This window comes from Oncorhynchus nerka, linkage group LG26 (genome assembly GCF_034236695.1).
Source record: "Oncorhynchus nerka isolate Pitt River linkage group LG26, Oner_Uvic_2.0, whole genome shotgun sequence".
Classification (NCBI taxonomy): Eukaryota; Metazoa; Chordata; class Actinopteri; order Salmoniformes; family Salmonidae; genus Oncorhynchus; species Oncorhynchus nerka.
In genome coordinates, this window is record NC_088421.1 from 4,405,699 (window position 1) to 4,426,067 (window position 20,369).

General features: G+C 44.8%; 1 protein-coding gene across 1 annotated transcript in view; it reads right to left on the bottom strand.

Annotated features, from left to right (window-relative positions):
* LOC115110066 (thyroid hormone receptor alpha) overlaps positions 1-20,369 on the bottom strand; it is a 105,044-nt gene that overhangs the window by 34,461 nt on the left and 50,214 nt on the right. Inside the window, exon 2 of the mRNA XM_029635406.2 lies at positions 7,510-7,920. The gene's annotated coding sequence lies outside the window, so the exon portion shown is untranslated. The remainder of the gene's footprint in view (positions 1-7,509; positions 7,921-20,369) is intronic.

Consider the following 20,369-nt stretch of genomic DNA (forward strand, 5'->3'; position numbering starts at 1 on the left):
AAATGTAAATGTTACATGAGATAAGGAGGCGGCAGGGTGGACGAGAAGCAGAAGAAGGGGTCTTGATTGTAAAAGCGGCAGATGCATGGCCTCCTAAGCGAGGATCCGGAGGGGGGTTAGAGGGAGTGGAACCACTCACATCAACACTCTATAAAAGATGGAAGTTCTACTTTCATCATATCCCCCACCCCCCTTCTCTATAACCAGAAGGCAGTCATGTTCTATATGTCGAGCTATATTAGAGTGTGTGTGTGTGTGTGTGTGTGTGTGTGTGTGTGTAGAATGGTAATGCAAAGCCTTATATGTGGTGCAGCCATCTGCTCATGGTGGGAAGTCTGTGGCTTAAGCACCAGCTATCTTCATACTAACGGTCTCGCGTTACATCTACTGTACATCGCGTGTAGGTGCTGTTTTTGGCCCTGTGTTTTGCTGGTCTGCCTAAAAACAGGGGCTCGATTCAATCAAAATCTTAGGACATAAAATACCTAGCTACTTCTACCAGGTGCTTCCTCACAGGTACACGTTTGTGTGTGTGATCAAATGTGTGTGCGCATTCCTGCATGCGTGCGCTGAGCCACAAGTGGGAAGTCCAGTGTTAATTCTGATGAAGCATACTCGTCACACTAATACCTCCAAAACAGGAGCAATGACTTCCCAGGCAGCTGCCCTGGCCAAGGGGTTGGTTTGGCGGGTAGTCAGTCCACTCAGCCTGCATGCCTGGCAGCTTTTATGAACGGGCATGCCCAAAACCCCAGCCTGGCTGCGTCACCGCCCAAAACACACAGCACAGGGAATCCTGTTCCCCTAGCTGCAACCAGAGTGTCTGTGTGTACTGTGTTTGTTTGAGACTGACAAAAGCGGGCCCTGAGCCACAAGCAGTAAGAGCAGGAGCCCAAAGTGAGAGTGCTACACACAGATGCGCACGCACACTTCCCTTTGCAGTGAGGCTGACTGAATTTGCATTCCAGTGTTCACAGTAAACCGTCAACAAATTAGATTGTTTCATATACACCAACCAGAGATGGAGATCAATGGTGCTGCTGAGAAGGGAAATGAAACCTCTCCCTCCCTCTCTCTCGTGAAAAAGGTAGCTGGACTGTTGAACGTGCTGCGAAATCGCATAAGATACGGTTGTTACTGTAATGAATGCTTCAGAAAGGCCGCAGTGTTAAAATAGCAACACAGAGCATACCTATGGGGAGTGGCAGATGGGCTTGGGTCCTAAATGGCACCCTAATCCCTTTATAGTGCACTTCTTTTGATCAGGGCCCATAGAGCTTTAGTCAAAAGTAGTGCACTATATAGGAACTTGGACGCTATTTAGGATGCAGACAGGGTCTACGGTAGATACCTGTATTGTTCTCCAGCGAGAGGTGACTGGGAGAGAAGGGGCAGAGGTGGGGTGGTGGAGGGTCTCTGGTTTCCTTTTAGCCATAATCATGCGTGACTGCGAACAATGTACTTCAAAAGGTGAGACGGCACTGGCCTTCTTTAGGGCCCCTGTAAAACCAAGCCCCCCCTACAATATCAATGAACATGAAAGACCCTAAGGGTACACAGTGATTGCAAATGCAATAACGGCAGAAATATGGGGATAGGTGTGTGAGGAGACACCCAAGTTCCAGTATGGGAGGCAGAAAGCACACCAGACCTCGGAGCTAACCTTGCATGTGAAAGAAACCCTTTAACGGTGAACAGATTTTTTTTAAACCATGGTCTCTCTCTCAGGTCTCGGGAGAAAGAAAAAAAAACAGAACCACGACACTCAAACTTGACCCATACACACCTCTAACACCCAGGTCCAGTCATAGAGTGTTGACGTGAGCCTAACCATGTCTAAGATTCTCTACTGCACTTGGTCTGCCTTCCACATCTCATCCACACAGATAGGCAGAGGTGGAATGTGTGTGTGTGTGTGTGTGTATATATAATATATACATTTGTAGTTGAGTACTCAACTTGTTGTGTTAGTTTATTAAAAAAGGTTAAGGTATTCCAAATGGGTTAAAAACAGACGATATATTAATTTCTATCAGTATTTTTCAGTGAGAATTAAGGACAGGTTAGTAGACAGGCCTTTGTATCTGTATCAATCAATCAAACTTTATCTACTGTATAAAGCTGAGACATTACTAAAAAAGGCATTTAAAAGCGGAGATCCGCGAAGGTAAAAGAAAACACACAAAAAACAGTCACTGGTCGCCCCAGGCGCAGTTGTTGTTCTATTTGTATTTTTTTTAAAGAGGTGTTGAGCATCCAGTGACCTAACAGAAAAGACTGTAGTACATACGCTGCTGTTCAATTGTGCGTGTAATGATGTGCAGTGATGACCAAGGGAATAAAACAGTTGATTGTTTAGCTTTGACTTCAGGAAAGGCATTGCCAATTTTGTATGTTGGGGGGGTTCTGCATGTCATTACAATTGTGGAAAAGTTCTAGTTCTGTGGACACATCGACAACTGGACATCAACTGCAGACTTCCTAACTTGAAGCTGAAGTTTATCATGTGTGATGTGTATGGAACTGGAGCTTGGAGGGAATAGTAAAGCAGACTTGTTGGCTGGTGCTAAGCAGACCAGGCCTGTTATTACAATATGGGCTGCTTTCAGACTTGATATACTGTACATGCTGCTTTCGGACTTCATATACTGTGCAGGTGTGAATTCTTGTTCTCCATGCATCCAGCCGCCTGTCTGACAAGTCGACAGAGCATTGAAGCCTGCCACGTGAGGCTTACATTCGCTGGACTTCCCCGGGAGTATCTCAAGTCCCTTTATGGCTCCTTAAAAGGATAGGTCACTCCAAAATCAACGTGTTTTTCAGGCCTTTTAGGATCTCAAATATGGTCAAAATGTTGAGAAGAGTCCCACACCATCTGTTGTGTATATCCAGCTATAAGCCTCCATCCCAAATAAAAGGGAAAGAAAGGCACCACCCGAAATGATGACATAAGACATCCAGCTACATCTATACAACAGATGGCATGGGTCATGCCACAGAGTCATCTCAAACATTTGACCACTTTCAGGGTCTGAGCAACAACATCAATAAAAAAAAAAAAAACATTCATTTGTGTGCGAGTTGTTCCTTTAAATCCGGAATCTGACTGACAACAGGGCAAAGGTTGTGATGGAGCATGAAGGTATACTTTATCAATTCTGTAGGTCTACCTGTGGAACAACCCAGTTCTCGTGGCCGCGGCCAGGGCTAGTCAGTATTATTCCAGAGCAGTGGTGTGGTGGGCGGAACGTTCCGCAGGGTTCCGGAGTGTTACAGAGTGCGTCTGGCCTGGAACTCCCCACCAGCAGCAGGCCCCAGGTGGGATTTATGAAGTGTTAAGAATGTTTTGATCTCAAAACCTGATGCAGGCCATCTGGGAGCAGTCTACACCTCACTGGCGCCTCCATGATGCCTCGTCCTCCATCCACCCACTCCCCCTACAGAAAACACTCCAGTGTATCTAATATACAGGGAGGTAGCCTGGGTAGGGTAGGAGAGTTAAAAAGTTGGAGACCATGCCCTCTTTTCCCAAGCCACAAGGCCCCCACAACCCAACATCAATCTCCATCTGGCACAAGGCAGGCTGTCACATTCCTTCCCCAGAACACCCTACCCAACTCGACCAAATATGGACTGGGCTGATACATTCGGTACTGCTGACAAATGTGTCTCAAGTGATTGAGCGGATTAAGTCTATCAGCACAGCCCATTTATAGGGTGAAGAGCAAAAGCATCCACTTACTCATTCATTTCTAGAGCTGTCTGAGCTGCAATCGCTCCCACGACCCCATGCATGCTCCACAGAAGTTTACACACTTGAATAATGCAACAAAGCATGTCGAAATGTTGACACTGTTCATTACTGTTCGCAAAACAATGTCCATACAGGCTAGAACACTATCCAATGCAAGATGATTACATACCACCACAGACAGATGCTGGCACTAAGACCGCACTCAATGAGCTGTATACCGCCATAAGCAAACAGGAAAACGCTCATCCAGGTGGCGCTCCTAGTTGCCCGGGACTTTAATGCAGGGAAACAAATCAGTTTTACCTCATTTCTCCCAGCATGTTAAATGTGCAACCAGAAAGAAAAGAAAAAAAAACTCGAGACCACCTTTACTCCACACACAGAGACGCGTACAAAGCTCTCCCTCCATTAGGCAAATTTCACCATAATTCTATCCTCCCGATTCCTACGTACAAGCAAAAATTAAAGCAGGAAGCACCAGTGACTCGGTCAATAAAAAAAAGTGGCCAGATGAAGCAGATGCTAAGCCACAGGACTGTTTTGCACAGACTGGAATATGTTCCGGCATTGAGGAGTACACCACATCAGTCACTGGCTTCATCAATAAGTGCATCGATGACAGTCTCCACAGAGACTGTACATACATACTGCACGATATAGTCAGTGAACATATCGGAATCGGCCGATATAAGCTAAAAATGCCAACATCTGTATAGGCCGATATCTAGTTTAACGCTTGATGTGCAAAACCAATTTCAAAGCTGACGTGCATACCTATATAAATAAGGTACGTGATATAATGACGCCATGTAAAATGTTGCGCTACACGTGCAACACAGAATTCCTAACCTGGCCCACAATGTCTGCTGTGTGGATCGAGCAGTCAACAAGTTGAGCAGTCATTTGAAAGAGTAGCAACATTTCAGCGAGACAACAAAGGTGAAATCCATTAAAGCCAGGATAATGAAACTCATTGCCCTTGACAATCAACCGTTCTCTGTCGTGGGTGATGTTGGCTTTCGCCGACTGGTCGAGCACCGGCTAACACAAAGTGAACCATTTTCCCGATGTTGCCCTACCGGAGTTACACAGTAATAGCTTCACTGCTATTAGCTTCACGACATACACTATGGAGCCGCCGTTTGGGTCTATGCGTGTCACAAAAAAGATACAGTAGCACTGTCAAATATGTATAAAAATGTCAAACGATTGTGTGTTTACAATACCGCGTTGGTAATAAAGCATCATTCGATAGACCGCTACTTCTGGGGGTAGCTAGATTTAGCTTGGTACCTAGCTAGCACCAATACAACCAGCCTGAAAACAATGACCAGTAAAAACTGCAGTCATTTTCATTATTCTTAGCAATGATTTAGGAATCCTTGTAAGTATTAGCAAATAGTAGAATTATGCCTTACTTTTATTTTGAAGGCTAATCGCAAAGTCCACTATTAATCAAATAAGAACTGCCTTATAAATTAGGGTTATTTTACATTATGACACATAGCTACAGTGGGGCAAAAAAGTATTTAGTCAAATAAATTATTACCATTAATGCTGTTTTGTAGTTTGATAGATTTTTACCTAAGTAACATTTATTGTAGAATCGATTCAAATAATGCATAAACATTTTGTTTCAAATGTAATGACAGAGCAGTAGCTGAGTTTATCTGCTTGGATCAAGTGCCATTCTGGCTTTGGCTAATAAGCCTTCCTTTTTTGTGTGGTCTCGTTTTGGTATTGAGATAATAAACCTGGTATCGGTATTCAAGTCAAAATGCTGGTATCGTGGCAACACTAGTTATAGGGCTATAGGCAAGAGTCATAGATTCGCCAGCCGACCTTGCGCGTCTCTGACTGGTAACATATTGATCTGCATGATGAAAGCATCTCCCTTCAACTCTGTTTGCACTCTGCAGTCTGGACACACGCTGAGCTTCAGCAGGCAGGGAGGGAGGGAGGCACGCAGGCACACACACCGGTTTTAACAATACCAGTGTTACAATATTTTTTTTCCATGCCAAAAATGTAAACACAAAGCTCTCTTGGTCCTTTAAAAACCTGCTGCCTGTAAAATAGTGTGCTATAGCTTGGAAAATAAATACATGTGACTCTGGATGACAACATAACGGTGTTTGTTTCCAACATCAGGGCTGTTTTCCTAATGAAGTTACATTCGCTTCGTGTTTTGTTTCCTTGCCACGATACGAACAAGTATCGTACAGAGCACACACAAACGCACGCATGCTAGCATGCACACCAACACTCACACAAACGCATAGCTTCCACAAGTTCAGTAAGGTGAGCACTCCACGGCAGGAGCCTCTGATTGGACGGCCTGGGGTTCTAGTTTCTATACATCAACCTGTTGCTCAGCTGTTCCCGTGCAGCATGTGCAGGGAAGGGAGGACATTACCATGGCAACACAAAGTGCAGGAAAGGGGAAGGTGTTATGGTGCTAGTATGATGCGTGAGACGATTATCAATAGAAGTTATTACAAGTGACATTTTCACAGCAGAGGGAGTAGGGAATGCTGAGAGAAATTAAAAGGGGGATCCCTGAGGACGGGGTCAAAGATACGAGTGTTTTGTCACACAATGAGGAATATGGAAATAGCATTGTTTATGTCAAATAAAGAATGGAGCCTTGGGAGCGGCAGGTAGCCTAGCGGTTAGAGCGTTGGGCGTTGCTGGTTCGAATTCCAGAGCCGACTAGGTGAAAAACATCTGTCCATCTGCCCGTGAGCAAAGGCCTAAAACCTTAATTGCTACAGTGTCCCTGGCCGTGACCCCGCTGTCCGCTGGGGTTTTAGGGGAGGGGGATGTGCAACAAAACACACTTGTTACACACCTGTACATGTGTGAAACAGAACCAATATCAGCACTTTCGGTATTGAGCTACGTTCCTAACCCAGAATCCCATTGAAACACAGGGACTGGTTCAATCCTGACTTTACCCCTCAGGCACCATAATGGAAGACATTAGATCAAGGGGATCAAAAGGGGACATGAGATCGGTTTGATCCAGACTTATTTGAGCTAAACACACAGGGAGGGAGATCTTCATCTTAGTCTATGAAGCACAACAGTCAAACATCAACCCCGAGGTGTGTCCACACCAAATTTGCCACATTGGTGTCAGCAGTGGGATATAGCCATATCCCCACAGTCAAACAATCCAGAGTGCACTAGCACAGTCGTGTTAAAAAGGCATACAGAAAAGGGCTCGGCCCGAAGGAGGACCTGATCCTCCATCAGCACTCCTACTCCGAGATGCTTTTTTAACCTGGGCCCTGTTCAGTTGGATCAGTCACTTCGATCTCTGACAGTCTAGCTCCCTCCTCTACTTCGACTCTCTCCCCCAGAAACCCTCACGCCACCTGGCGGGTCACGGAGGATTAGCCAATCAAAAAGGTCAGAGGTACACGGAGCTTCCAGTGGCTTAACGCCACAGCCAGACAACACACGAGAGGCAGTGGACTGGTTTACTCAGGTTACTCATGTTGGGAAATAAGTTAGTCGCGTTTAGAACAATTCCTTGACTCAAGACCACATTAAGAGCACCCTGAATCTATACCTTAAGCCTTGAGATAACCTTGCCTCGCCTTCTCAAATTCAATGTGCAGATGTGGATATAAAAGAGCTGAAGCTCTGAGCTATCCAATCAGGCCCCAGCCTTGCTACTCCTGTTGTTTCACCCACTGCATCATAAGGCGGAGAGAAGGGGCCGAGTGGGAAGGAACCAGAGAACTCACCTGTGGATTGTTCTTCTCACCCTCGCTCTGCTGGGTCTTACTGTTCTTCTTATAGCCTTTGCCACCTGGCGGGCTATTATCGGCTGATAATAGGCTCCCCTTTCAGTCCCTCAGGCAGCACGCTGCTCTCAGGGTCCCCAAACCATTCAGGCTTGCCGCTGTGCTGTTTAATGTAAGTGACTGACCCCCAAGCATGCAGCCTTCTGGTTTTGACTGCCTCCCAGGTGGGCCATTTTCCAGATGTGATGCTGCCACCCAGGCAAACTGTTTTCAGGCTCTCTCCGTGCTTTTTTTTGGCAGCAACTCGCTAGCTCGGCTAGCCCTGGGTCTGAAAGACTCAGACGTGCTCCACTGCTCGGTCCTTGTCTACCTCCCAAAAAGGTGGTCTCCAGTGGATCAGTCAGCCTGCACCTGTAAGACACACAGAACAGAAGGATTCGACATAAACACAGAGAAGCAAACTGAGTACAAAAAACCTTCAAACTCACAGGGTAGATTATCAGAGGACTGGTTTCCGGAACACAGATTACGCCTAGACAAACTCACAGGGTAGATTATCAGAGGACTGGTTTCCGGAACACAGATTACACCTAGACAAACTCACAGGGTAGATTATAAGAGGACTGGTTTCCGGAACACAGATTACGCCTAGACAAACTCACAGGGTAGATACTGTAAAAACAGTCAACGCCTTGATTTTACTGGTGTGTCTATGAGTTTGGTCTGCCTTGCTGTTGTGGAGTTGAGGTCAACATTATTTTAGGGAGGTATTACTTGAGGACAAGTTCAAGTAGGGAGAATAGCATTTTAGAAAATCTATAAATTGCTCAAGAGACTGTTTCACATACAGTGCAAGTAGGAAATGGCCTATTCTGCAAGTAGGTAATAGCCTACTATGGCCCAAAGCAAGTGGAGTTTGTCAAAAGGCACCTAAATGACTCTGACCATGAGAAACAAGATTCTCTGGTCTGATGCAGCAGGGACTGGGAGACTAGTCAAGATCGAGGGAAAGATGTACGGTGGGTGCACAGTACAGAGAGAGATCCTTGATGAAAACCTGATCCAGGGTGCTCAGGACCTCAGACTGGGGCGAAGGTTCATCTTCCAGCAGGACAACAAACCTAAGCACACAGCCAAGACAATGCAGGAGTGGCTCGGGACAAGACTCTTAACATCCTTGAGTGGCCCAGCCAGAGCCCGGACTTGAACCCAATTGAATATTTCTGGAGAGACCTGAAAATAGCTGTTCAGCGACGCTCCTCATCCAACCTGACAGAGCTTGAGAGGATCTGCAGAGAAGAATGGGAGAAACTCCCCAAATACAGGTGCGCCAAGCTTGTAGTGTCATACCAAAGAAGGCTCGAGGCTGTAATCACTGGTCAAAGGGGCTTCAACAAAGTACTGAGTAAAGGGTCTGAATACTTATGTAAATGTATTAAAAATAAATAACTTTATCACATTTGCCAACATTTCTAAAAACCTATTTTTGCTTTGTCATTATGGGGAATTGTGTGTAGATTGATGAGGGAAAAAAAACTATCAATTTTAGAATAAGGCTGTAAAGTAACAAAATATGGAAAATGTCAAGGGGTCTGAATACTTTCCGAATGCACTGTATCTTTAAGCATGGTCAAGTTAATAGTTATGTTGTGGATGATGCATTAAACCACCCAGACACATAAAATATGCAGTCATCCCGGGAGAAAACTGAAGATGGATCAACAACATTGTAGTGACTCCATAATAATGACCTAAATGACAGAGTGAAAAGAACACAAATATACAGAATAAAAATATTCAGAAACATTCAAAAGTACACAACAAGGCACAGAATAAAAAACAAATACTGTATAATTGCTGTTTAGCCATGATCCCCAACACCTTGACAGAGCTTGAAGAGCACCTCCTCCCAGCTGCCCACTGCACTGAGGCTAGGTAACACGGTCTCCACCGATAAATCCATGATTATCGGCTGGCCATGCCTTCCGCCTGGCTACTCCAACCTCCGCCCGCCCCCCCGCAGCTCCTCGCCCAAGCCTCTCCAGGTTCTCCTTTACCCAAATCCAGATAGCAGATGTTCTGAAAGAGCTGCAAAACCTGGACCCGTACAAATCAGCTGGGCTTGACAATCTGGACCCTCTATTTCTGAAACTATCTGCCGCCATTGTCGCAACCCCTATTACCAGCCTGTTCAACCTCTCTTTCATATCGTCTGAGATCCCCAAGGATTGGAAAGCTGCCGCAGTCATCCCCCTCTTCAAAGGGGGAGACACCCTGGACCCAAACTGTTATAGACCTATATCCATCCTGCCCTGCCTATCTAAGGTCTTCGAAAGCCAAGTCAACAAACAGGTCACTGACCATCTCGAATCCCACCGTACCTTCTCCGCTGTGCAATCTGGTTTCCGAGCCGGTCACGGGTGCACCTCAGCCACGCTCAAGGTACTAAACGATATCATAACCGCCATCGATAAAAGACAGTACTGTGCAGCCGTCTTCATCGACCTTGCCAAGGCTTTCAGCTCTGTCAATCACCATATTCTTATCGGCAGACTCAATAGCCTCGGTTTTTCGGATGACTGCCTTGCCTGGTTCACCAATTACTTTGCAGACAGAGTTCAGTGTGTCAAATCGGAGGGCATGCTGTCTGGTCCTCTGGCAGTCTCTATGGGGGTGCCACAGGGTTCAATTCTCGGGCCGACTCTTTTCTCTTTATATATCAATGATGTTGCTCTTGCTGCGGGCGATTCCCTGATCCACCTCTACGCAGACGACACCATTCTATATACTTTCGGCCCGTCATTGGACACTGTGCTATCTAACCTCCAAACGAGCTTCAATGCCATACAGCACTCCTTCCGTGGCCTCCAACTGCTCTTAAACACGAGTAAAACCAAATGCATGCTTTTCAACCGATCACTGCCTGCACCCGCATGCCCGACTAGCATCACCACCCTGGATGGTTCCGACCTTGAATATGTGGACATCTATAAGTGCCTAGGTGTCTGGCTAGACTGCAAACTCTCCTTCCAGACTCACATCAAACATCTCCAATCGAAAATCAAATCAAGAGTCGGCTTTCTATTCCGCAACAAAGCCTCCTTCACCCACGCCGCCAAGCTTACCCTAGTAAAACTGACTATCATACCGATCCTCGACTTCGGCGATGTCATCTACAAAATGGCTTCCAACACTACTCAGCAAACTGGATGCAGTTTATCACAGTCTCATCCGTTTTGTTACTAAAGCACCTTATACCACCCACCACTGCGACCTATATGCTCTAGTCGGCTGGCCCTCGCTACATATTCGTCGCCAGACCCACTGGCTCCAGGTCATCTACAAGTCCATGCTAGGTAAAGCTCCGCCTTATCTCAGTTCACTGGTCACGATGGCAACACCCATCCGTAGCACGCGCTCCAGCAGGTGTATCTCACTGATCATCCCTAAAGCCAACACCTCATTTGGCCGCCTTTCGTTCCAGTACTCTGCTGCCTGTGACTGGAACGAACTGCAAAAATCGCTGAAGTTGGAGACTTATCTCCCTCACCAACTTCAAACATCAGCTATCCGAGCAGCTAACCGATCGCTGCAGCTGTACATAGTCTATTGGTAAATAGCCCACCCATTTTCACCTACCTCATTCCCATACTGTTTTATTTATTTATTTACTTTTCTGCTCTTTTGCACACCAATATCTCTACCTGTACATGACCATCTGATCATGTATCACTCCAGTGTTAATCTGCAAAATTTTAATTATTCGCCTACCTCCTCATGCCTTTTGCACACATTGTATATAGACTGCCCCTTTTTTCTACTGTGTTATTGACTTGTAATTGTTTACTCCATGTGTAACTCTGTGTTGTCTGTTCACACTGCTATGCTTTATCTTGGCCAGGTCGCAGTTGCAAATGAGAACTTGTTCTCAACTAGCCTACCTGGTTAAATAAAGGTGAAATAAATAAAAATAATTTTTAAAAGAATAAAATGGGCAAATATTGCACAATACAGGTGTGCAAAGCTCTTAAGAGACTTACCCAAGAAGACTCACATCTATAAATCAGGCGTTTCTAACATGTATTGACTCAGGGGTGAATTCTTATCTAAATCAAGGTATACAGTTATTTTGTATTCATCTTTTTTTTAATTGAATTTTTCTTACAGTTTGACACTATTTTGCGTAGATCATTGACAGAAAATGACAATGAAATCCATTTGAATCCCAGTTTGGAACACAAAATGTGAAGAAATCCAAGGCAGACATTCTATAGTCACTAAGTAGGGCTGCAAAGAGTCGCAAACCTTCCGGAAAATTTCAGGACATTTTTCATGGGGAGGTTAAGCCCGGGAATTTTGCTTAAATTCATCAAAAATGTTAGTTTATATCAGTCAACCTTTTTTTGTGGGATACACCTAAGGCAATTCTAGGTCTTGTGGCATGTTATGGTTAAACTATCCCCAATTCAATGGAATTGCAACCCTTTGCATGCACAGTGCACTCCATCACATGTACAGCTGATTCTCAAGATCTTGCACAGGAATGAGATGCTATTGAGCCCACACTACTACACAGTCTGAGCCAAGGACTACATGCTTTCTGGTATGTTTTGATTACAATACTGGGTGGGGTGAATTATTTTATACGACATACAATATTTTTTGTTAACTAATAAATAGTAGCCTTCAGCAAAGTGTGTTTAAATCATTTCTAACTTGTTAACAATTTCTGCTAGTTAGTTTTTGCTACCATGTGGGTTTCAGCTTGCTTGAGCCTGCCAATTGAGTGTTAATTCACCTGTTTCCATACATTTCATTTTAAAACATTTATCTTACAAATGAGTTGTTTAATTTAACTGCTTAACTATTTATCTGTACATGGAATTGTATATTTTTTTTACTCATTTGTTTTCTTATCTTTACAGGAAAATGCCACGGGCACTATCTGACACGTGGAGACATTTCACAGCAACTAATGTAGAAGGAAAAGCATTTGCAAATGTACACAGCAACTAATGCTAAATCATGTGTGAAAAATGCAACAAAGATGCAGAATCTGGCCAAGCGCATAAAGTTCCCTCAGTGCTCACAACAAGCAAGGAAACTAGGAAACTATGCAGTTTTTTGTTTTTTTTACGTGTTATTTCTTACATTAGTACCCCAGGTCATCTTAGGTTTCATTACATACAGTCGAGAAGAACTACTGAATATAAGATCAGCGTCAACTCACCATCAGTACGACCAAGAATATGTTTTCCGCGACGCGGATCCTGTGTTCTGCCTTACAAACAGGACAACGGAATGGATCGCATGCAGCGACCCAAGAAAACGACTCCGAAAAAGAGGGAAACGTAGCGGTCTTCTGGTCAGACTCCGGACAAGGGCACATCGCGCACCACTCCCCAGCATTCTTCTTGCCAATGTCCAGTCTCTTGACAACAAGGTTGATGAAATCCGAGCAAGGGTAGCATTCCAGAGGGACATCAGAGACTGCAATGTTCTCTGCTTCACGGAAACATGGCTTACTGGGAAGACGCTATCCGATGCGGTGCAGCCAACGGGTTTCTCCACGCATCGCGCCGACAGAAACAAACATCTTTCTGGTAAGAAGAGCGGCGGGGCGTATGCCTCATGACTAACGAGACATGGTGTGATGAAGGAAACATACAGGAACTCAAATCCTTCTGTTCACCTGATTTAGAATTCCTCACAATCAAATGTAGACCGCATTATCTTCCAAGAGAATTCTCTTCGATTATAATCACAGCCGTATATATCCCCCAAGCAGACACATCGATGGCTCTGAACGAACTTTATTTAACTCTTTGCAAACTGGAAACCATTTATCCAGAGGCTGCATTCATTGTAGCTGGGGATTTTAACAAAGCTAATCTGAAAACAAGACTCCCTAAATTTTATCAGCATATCGATTGCGCAACCAGGGGTGGTAAAACCTTGGATCATTGTTACTCTAACTTCCGCGACGCATATAAGGCCCTGCCCCGCCCCCCTTTCGGAAAAGCTGACCACGACTCCATTTTGTTGATCCCTGCCTACAGGCAGAAACTAAAACAAGAGGCTCCCACGCTGAGGTCTGTCCAACGCTGGTCAGACCAAGCTGACTCCACACTCCAAGACTGCTTCCATCACGTGGACTGGGACATGTTTCGTATTGCGTCAGATAAAAATATTGACGAATACGCTGATTCGGTGTGCGAGTTCATTAGAACGTGCGTTGAAGATGTCGTTCCCATAGCAACGATAAAAACATTCCCTAACCAGAAACCGTGGATTGATGGCAGCATTCGCGTGAAACTGAAAGCGCGAACCACTGCTTTTAATCAGGGCAAGGTGTCTGGCAACATGACCGAATACAAACAGTGCAGCTATTCCCTTCGCAAGGCTATTAAACAAGCTAAGCGTCAGTACAGAGACAAAGTAGAATCTCAATTCAACGGCTCAGACACAAGAGGCATGTGGCAGGGTCTACAGTCAATCACGGACTACAAGAAGAAACCCAGCCCAGTCACGGACCAGGATGTCTTGCTCCCAGGCAGACTAAATAACTTTTTTGCCCGCTTTGAGGACAATACAGTGCCACTGACACGGCCTGCAACGAAAACATGCGGTCTCTCCTTCACTGCAGCAGAGGTGAGTAAGACATTTAAACGTGTTAACCCTCGCAAGGCTGCAGGCCCAGACGGCATCCCCAGCCGCGCCCTCAGAGCATGCGCAGACCAGCTGGCCGGTGTGTTTACGGACATATTCAATCAATCCCTATACCAGTCTGCTGTTCCCACATGCTACAAGAGGGCCACCATTGTTCCTGTTCCCAAGAAAGCTAAGGTAACTGAGCTAAACGACTACCGCCCGTAGCACTCACTTCCGTCATCATGAAGTGCTTTGAGAGACTAGTCAAGGACCATATCACCTCCACCCTACCTGACACCCTAGACCCACTCCAATTTGCTTACCGCCCAAATAGGTCCACAGACGATGCAATCTCAACCACACTGCACACTGCCCTAACCCACCTGGACAAGAGGAATACCTATGTGAGAATGCTGTTCATCGACTACAGCTCGGCATTCAACACCATAGTACCCTCCAAGCTCGTCATCAAGCTTGAGACCCTGGGTCTCGACCCCGCCCTGTGCAACTGGGTACTGGACTTCCTGACGGGCCGCCCCCAGGTGGTGAGGGTAGGCAACAACATCTCCTCCCCGCTGATCCTCAACACGGGGCCCCACAAGGGTGCGTTCTGAGCCCTCTCCTGTACTCCCTGTTCACCCACGACTGCGTGGCCACGCATGCCTCCAACTCAATCATCAAGTTTGCGGACGACACAACAGTGGTAGGCTTGATTACCAACAACGACGAGACGGCCTACAGGGAGGAGGTGAGGGCCCTCGGAGTGTGGTGTCAGGAAAATAACCTCACACTCAACGTCAACAAAACTAAGGAGATGATTGTGGACTTCAGGAAACAGCAGAGGGAACACCCCCTATCCACATCGATGGAACAGTAGTGGAGAGGGTAGCAAGTTTTAAGTTCCTCGGCATACACATCACAGACAAACTGAATTGGTCCACTCACACTGACAGCGTCGTGAAGAAGGCGCAGCAGCGCCTCTTCAACCTCAGGAGGCTGAAGAAATTCGGCTTGTCACCAAAAGCACTCACAAACTTCTACAGATGCACAATCGAGAGCATCCTGGCGGGCTGTATCACCGCCTGGTACGGCAACTGCTCCGCCCTCAACCGTAAGGCTCTCCAGAGGGTAGTGAGGTCTGCACAACGCATCACCGGGGGCAAACTACCTGCCCTCCAGGACACCTACACCACCCGATGTTACAGGAAGGCCATAAATATCATGAAGGACATCAACCACCCGAACCACTGCCTGTTCACCCCGCTATCATCCAGAAGGCGAGGTCAGTACAGGTGCATCAAAGCTGGGACTGAGAGACTGAAAAACAGCTTCTATCTCAAGGCTATCAGACTGTTAAACAGCCACCATTGAGTGGCTGCTGCCTACACACTGTCATTGACACTGACCCAACTCCAGCCACTTTAATAATGGGAATTGATGGGAAATGATGTAAATATATCACTAGCCACTTTAAACAATGCTACCTTATATAATGTTACTTACCCTACATTATTCATCTCATATGCATACGTATATACTGTACTCTACATCATCGACTGCATCCTTATGTAATACATGTATCACTAGCCACTTTAACTATGCCACTTTGTTTACTTTGTCTACATACTCATCTCATATGTATATACTGTACTCGATACCATCTACTGTTTGCTGCTCTGTACCATCACTCACTCATATATCCTTATGTACATATTCTTTATCCCCTTACACTGTGTATAAGACAGTAGTTTTAGAATTGTTAGTTAGATTACTTGTTGGTTATCACTGCATTGTTGGAACTAGAAGCACAAGCATTTCGCTACACTCGCATTAACATCTGCTAACCATGTGTATGTGACAAATAAAATTTGATTTGATTTGATTTGAAGCAACCTCTGACAAAAGTTCTATTCGAGGTGAAAATTAGACACCTTATTGATAGCAACAGCTCATGGTTTTTTTTACTCAATGGAGGAACGTAGTCAGAGAAATTCTGATGAATGTCTTGCTCGAGCTGTGTATGCAACTGGATCATCTCTGATGCTCACAGGCAATGTGTATTAGAAGAGATTTCTGAATGTGCTTCGCCCAGCATATAGCCCTCCAACCAGACATGCTTTATCTACTAATTTGCTGGATGCAGAGTTCAAGTGAAGGTCAAGCAAATCATAGAGAAAGCAGATTATTGCAATCATCTCTGATGGGTCGTTGAACGTTCGTGGACAAGGAATATTTTAACTACATTATCTCCACCCATCAACAGCCTGCCGATATGGACTTCCCCATCAAGAGGATCCTCCTGGATGATGTATTTTGGGAGAGAGTGGTAAGCAGCCTGAAACTCCTTAAACCTATAGCAGTAGCCATTGCACGGATTGAGGGAGACAATGCCATCCGGTCTGATGTTCAGACTCTGCTTGCAGATGTAAGAGAATAAATTCATACTGCCCTGCCCACTTCACTGTTGCTCCAAGCAGAGTAAACTGCAGTTCTGAAATACATCAAAAAGCATGAAGACTTCTGCCTGAAGCCCATACATGTCGCAGTGTACATGTTGGACCCCAAGTATGCTGGCAAGAGCATCCTGTCTGGTGCAGAGATCAACAAGGCCTATGGTGTCATCACTACCATGTCTCGCCACCTTGGCCTGGATGAGGGCAAAGTTCTTGGCAGTCTGGTAGTACACTTCCAAGCAAGGGCTTTAGGATGTAGATGCAATGTGGCAGTCGTGCCAATATATATCTCATCAGCAACCTGGTGGAAGGGACTTTGTGGATCTGAGGCTCTTTCCCCTTTAGTTTCTGGACTATAATTTTACAGATGTATGTTGAAAACGTTTTTGGGAGAAGCGATGGATCATTGGGGATCATTCAATATTCCATTCCCTTTTGTTGTTCAGTGAAATCATCCCGTGTAAAGAGTCACAAATTTAACTTTAATTAAAATGAGTTGACTAAATAGTTGTTTTTTCTATTGGAAGGATTTAATCATTTGCAATTATGTCTAATTATGATCAGGTAAGATGTTTATGATTCGGTCTCCATATGATATGGTAAATATATCCAATGCAAAAAACACCTACATTTAAATGGTACTAATATTAATGTGCATATATTTCCGTTAATTCCCATATATTCCCGTTAATTCCCACGGAAAGTTTCCACCTCGGAATATTCCCCAAAATGTGCAACCCTAGCTGTAAGTAGTGGCCACCGGCAGCGCTAACACCTCTACTGTGGAATTGAGGATACAGCTATTGTAAAATAAAGAAAATAAGTTCTCTGGGGGGGAAAATGTGCCATTCAAGACTACTTCATGCTCTATCATTATTTGTGAATTACAGGACTCCGGTTCCAGCGTCAGCTAGCAAGCATCAAAAACCCCCAGTACCCAGCTCCTCTGAGACATTATGAACAGCATGAACTCATTTCCAGTACTCTTACAGCCCAGCCCGGAAGGCCTACTCAAAACTGTTTAAGGCAAGGACATATTTTCACTGTGTTACTTTGGTAACGGCCTTGTGTTTTTTAGCCATTGAACAAACAAGGAGAGGGTGACTCAGATCGACTCCCTGGCGCTTGAAAGAGTGACAGAGGGAGCGCAATCACAAACAAAACATCAATTAGTTAGTTAATTTAATTAATGTTAGCAATCAGTGACTATCTGCCAAGGACACACTGACAAGGAGGGATGAAAATAACATTTGGCATTGGCAAGACTTCTGTCAGAGACTGCCTTCCCTCCTTTCCTTTTTCCACATTTTGTTGTGTTACAGCCGGTATTTAAATTGATGACACTGATCCACACACAATACCTCAATGTGAAAGTGGGTTTTTTTGTACAACATTTTTGAGATTAATATAAAATGTAAACCTGAAATGTCTCGAGTCAATAATTATTCAACCTCTTTCTTATGGCAAGCCTAAATAAGTTAAGACGTGAAAATGGCCTTCACAACTCACATAAGTTGCATGGACTCATTGTATTTTTATGACTACCTCATCTCTGTACCCCAAACATACAGATAATTGTCACACCCTGGCCTTAGTTATCTTTGTTTTCTTTATTATTTTGGTTTAGGCCAGGGTGTGACATGGGTGATTTATTGTGTTCGTCTTGTCTAGGAGTTTATTAGAATATGGGGTTGTGTTCAGTTTTGTTGTCTAGGTAAGTCTATGATTGCCTAGAGTGGTTCTCAGAGGCAGGTGTTTATCGTTGTCTCTGATTGGGAACCATATTTTAGGCAGCCATATTCTTTGGGTATTTTGTGGGTGATAGTTTCCCGTCTTTGTGTTTTATGCACCAGTTAGGACTGTTACGGTTTTCACGTTTCTTGTTTTGTAGTTTGTTCATGTTTTGAGTTTTCTTATTAAAGAACCATGAACTTCAACCACGCTGCGTCTTCCTTCCCAGGAAGAAAATCGTGACAATAATCATCTGTAAGGTCCCACAATCGAGTAGTGATTTTCAAGCACAGATTCAACCACAAAGACCAGTAAGGTTTTTCAATGCCTCGCAAAGATGGGCATCGATTGGCAGATGCAAATATCCCTTTGAGTATGGTGAAGTTATTCATTAGGCTTTGGAAGGTGTATCAATACAACCAGTCACTACAAAGATACAGGTGTCCTTCCTAACGCAGTTGCCGGAGAGTAAGGAAACTGTTCAGGCATTTCACCATGAGGCCAATGGTGATTTTAAAACAGTTACAGAGTTAAGGTTAATGGTTGTGATATGAGAAAACTGAGAATGGATCAACAATGTAGGTACTCCACAATACTAACCTAAATGACAGTAAAGGAAGCCTGTACAGAATAAAAAAATATTCAAAAACATGCATTCTGTTTGCAACAAGGCACAAAAGTAATACTGCAAAAAATGTGCCAAAGAAATTTCTTTTTGTTCTGAATACAAAGTGTTATGTTTGGGGTTAATCCAATTCAACACATTACCGAGTACCACTATATTTACAAGTGTAGTGGTGGGTGTATCATGTTACAGGTATGCTTGTAATTGTTAAAGGACTACGGAGTTTCGGGATAAAAAAAAGGACCCGAATGGAGAAAAGCACAGGCAAACTCCTAGAGAAACACCTTGGTTTAGTCTGCTTTCCAACATATACTAGGAGACAAAAATCACCTTTCAGCAGGACAATAACCTAAAACACAAGGCCAAATCTACACTGGAGTTGCTTACCAAGACGACATTGAATGTTCCTGAGTGGCCCAGTTACTTTTCACTGAAATCGGCATGAAAATGCATTTTAAAAAATGTAAATGGCTGTCTAGCAATTGTTAACAATCAATTTGACAGAGCTTGAAGAATTGATTAAATAATAAATGGGTAAATATTGTACAATCCAGGTGTGCAAAGCTCTTCGAGACAAACCCAAAAAGACTCACAGCTGTAATGGCCGCCAAAGGTGCTTCTACAAAGTATTGACTTATCATGTTAAATGAAGAGTCCCTTAAGGATGTTAGGAAAGAACATCATGGGGTGGGACACGCATGCACACACGCACCTTCCCCAAAACACATGTAAATATTGTTTGATGAATTACCTGCACAGGATCGGTACATCCGAACATCACACCTGCGGGGACAGGTACAGGATGGCAACAACTGCCCAAGTTACACTAGGAACGCACAATCCCTCCATCAGTGCTCAGACTGTCCGCAATAGGCTGAGAGAGGCTGGACTGAGGACTTGTAGGACTGTTGTAAGGCAGGTCCTCACCAGACATCACGGGCAACAATGTTGCCTATGGGCACAAACCCACCGTCGCTGGACCAGACAGGACTGGCAAAAAGTGCTCTTCACTGACGACTTGCGGTTTTGTCTCACCAGGGGTGATGATCGGATTCACATTAATTGTCAAAGGAATGAGCGTTACACCGAGGCCTGTACTCTGGAGCGGGATCAATTTGGAAGTGGAGGGTCCGTCATGGTCTGGGGCGGTGTGTCACAGCATCATGGGACTGAGCTTGTTGTCATTGCAGGAAATCTCAACGCTGTGCGTTACAGGGAAGACATGTGGTATCCTTCCTGCAGGCTCATCCTGACATGACCCGCCAGCATGACAATGCCACCAGCCACACTGCTCGTTCTGTGCGTGATTTCCTGCAAGACAGGAATGTCAGTGTTGTGCAATGGCCAGCGAAGAGCCCGGATCTCAATCCCATTGAGCACGTCTGGGACCTGTTGGATCG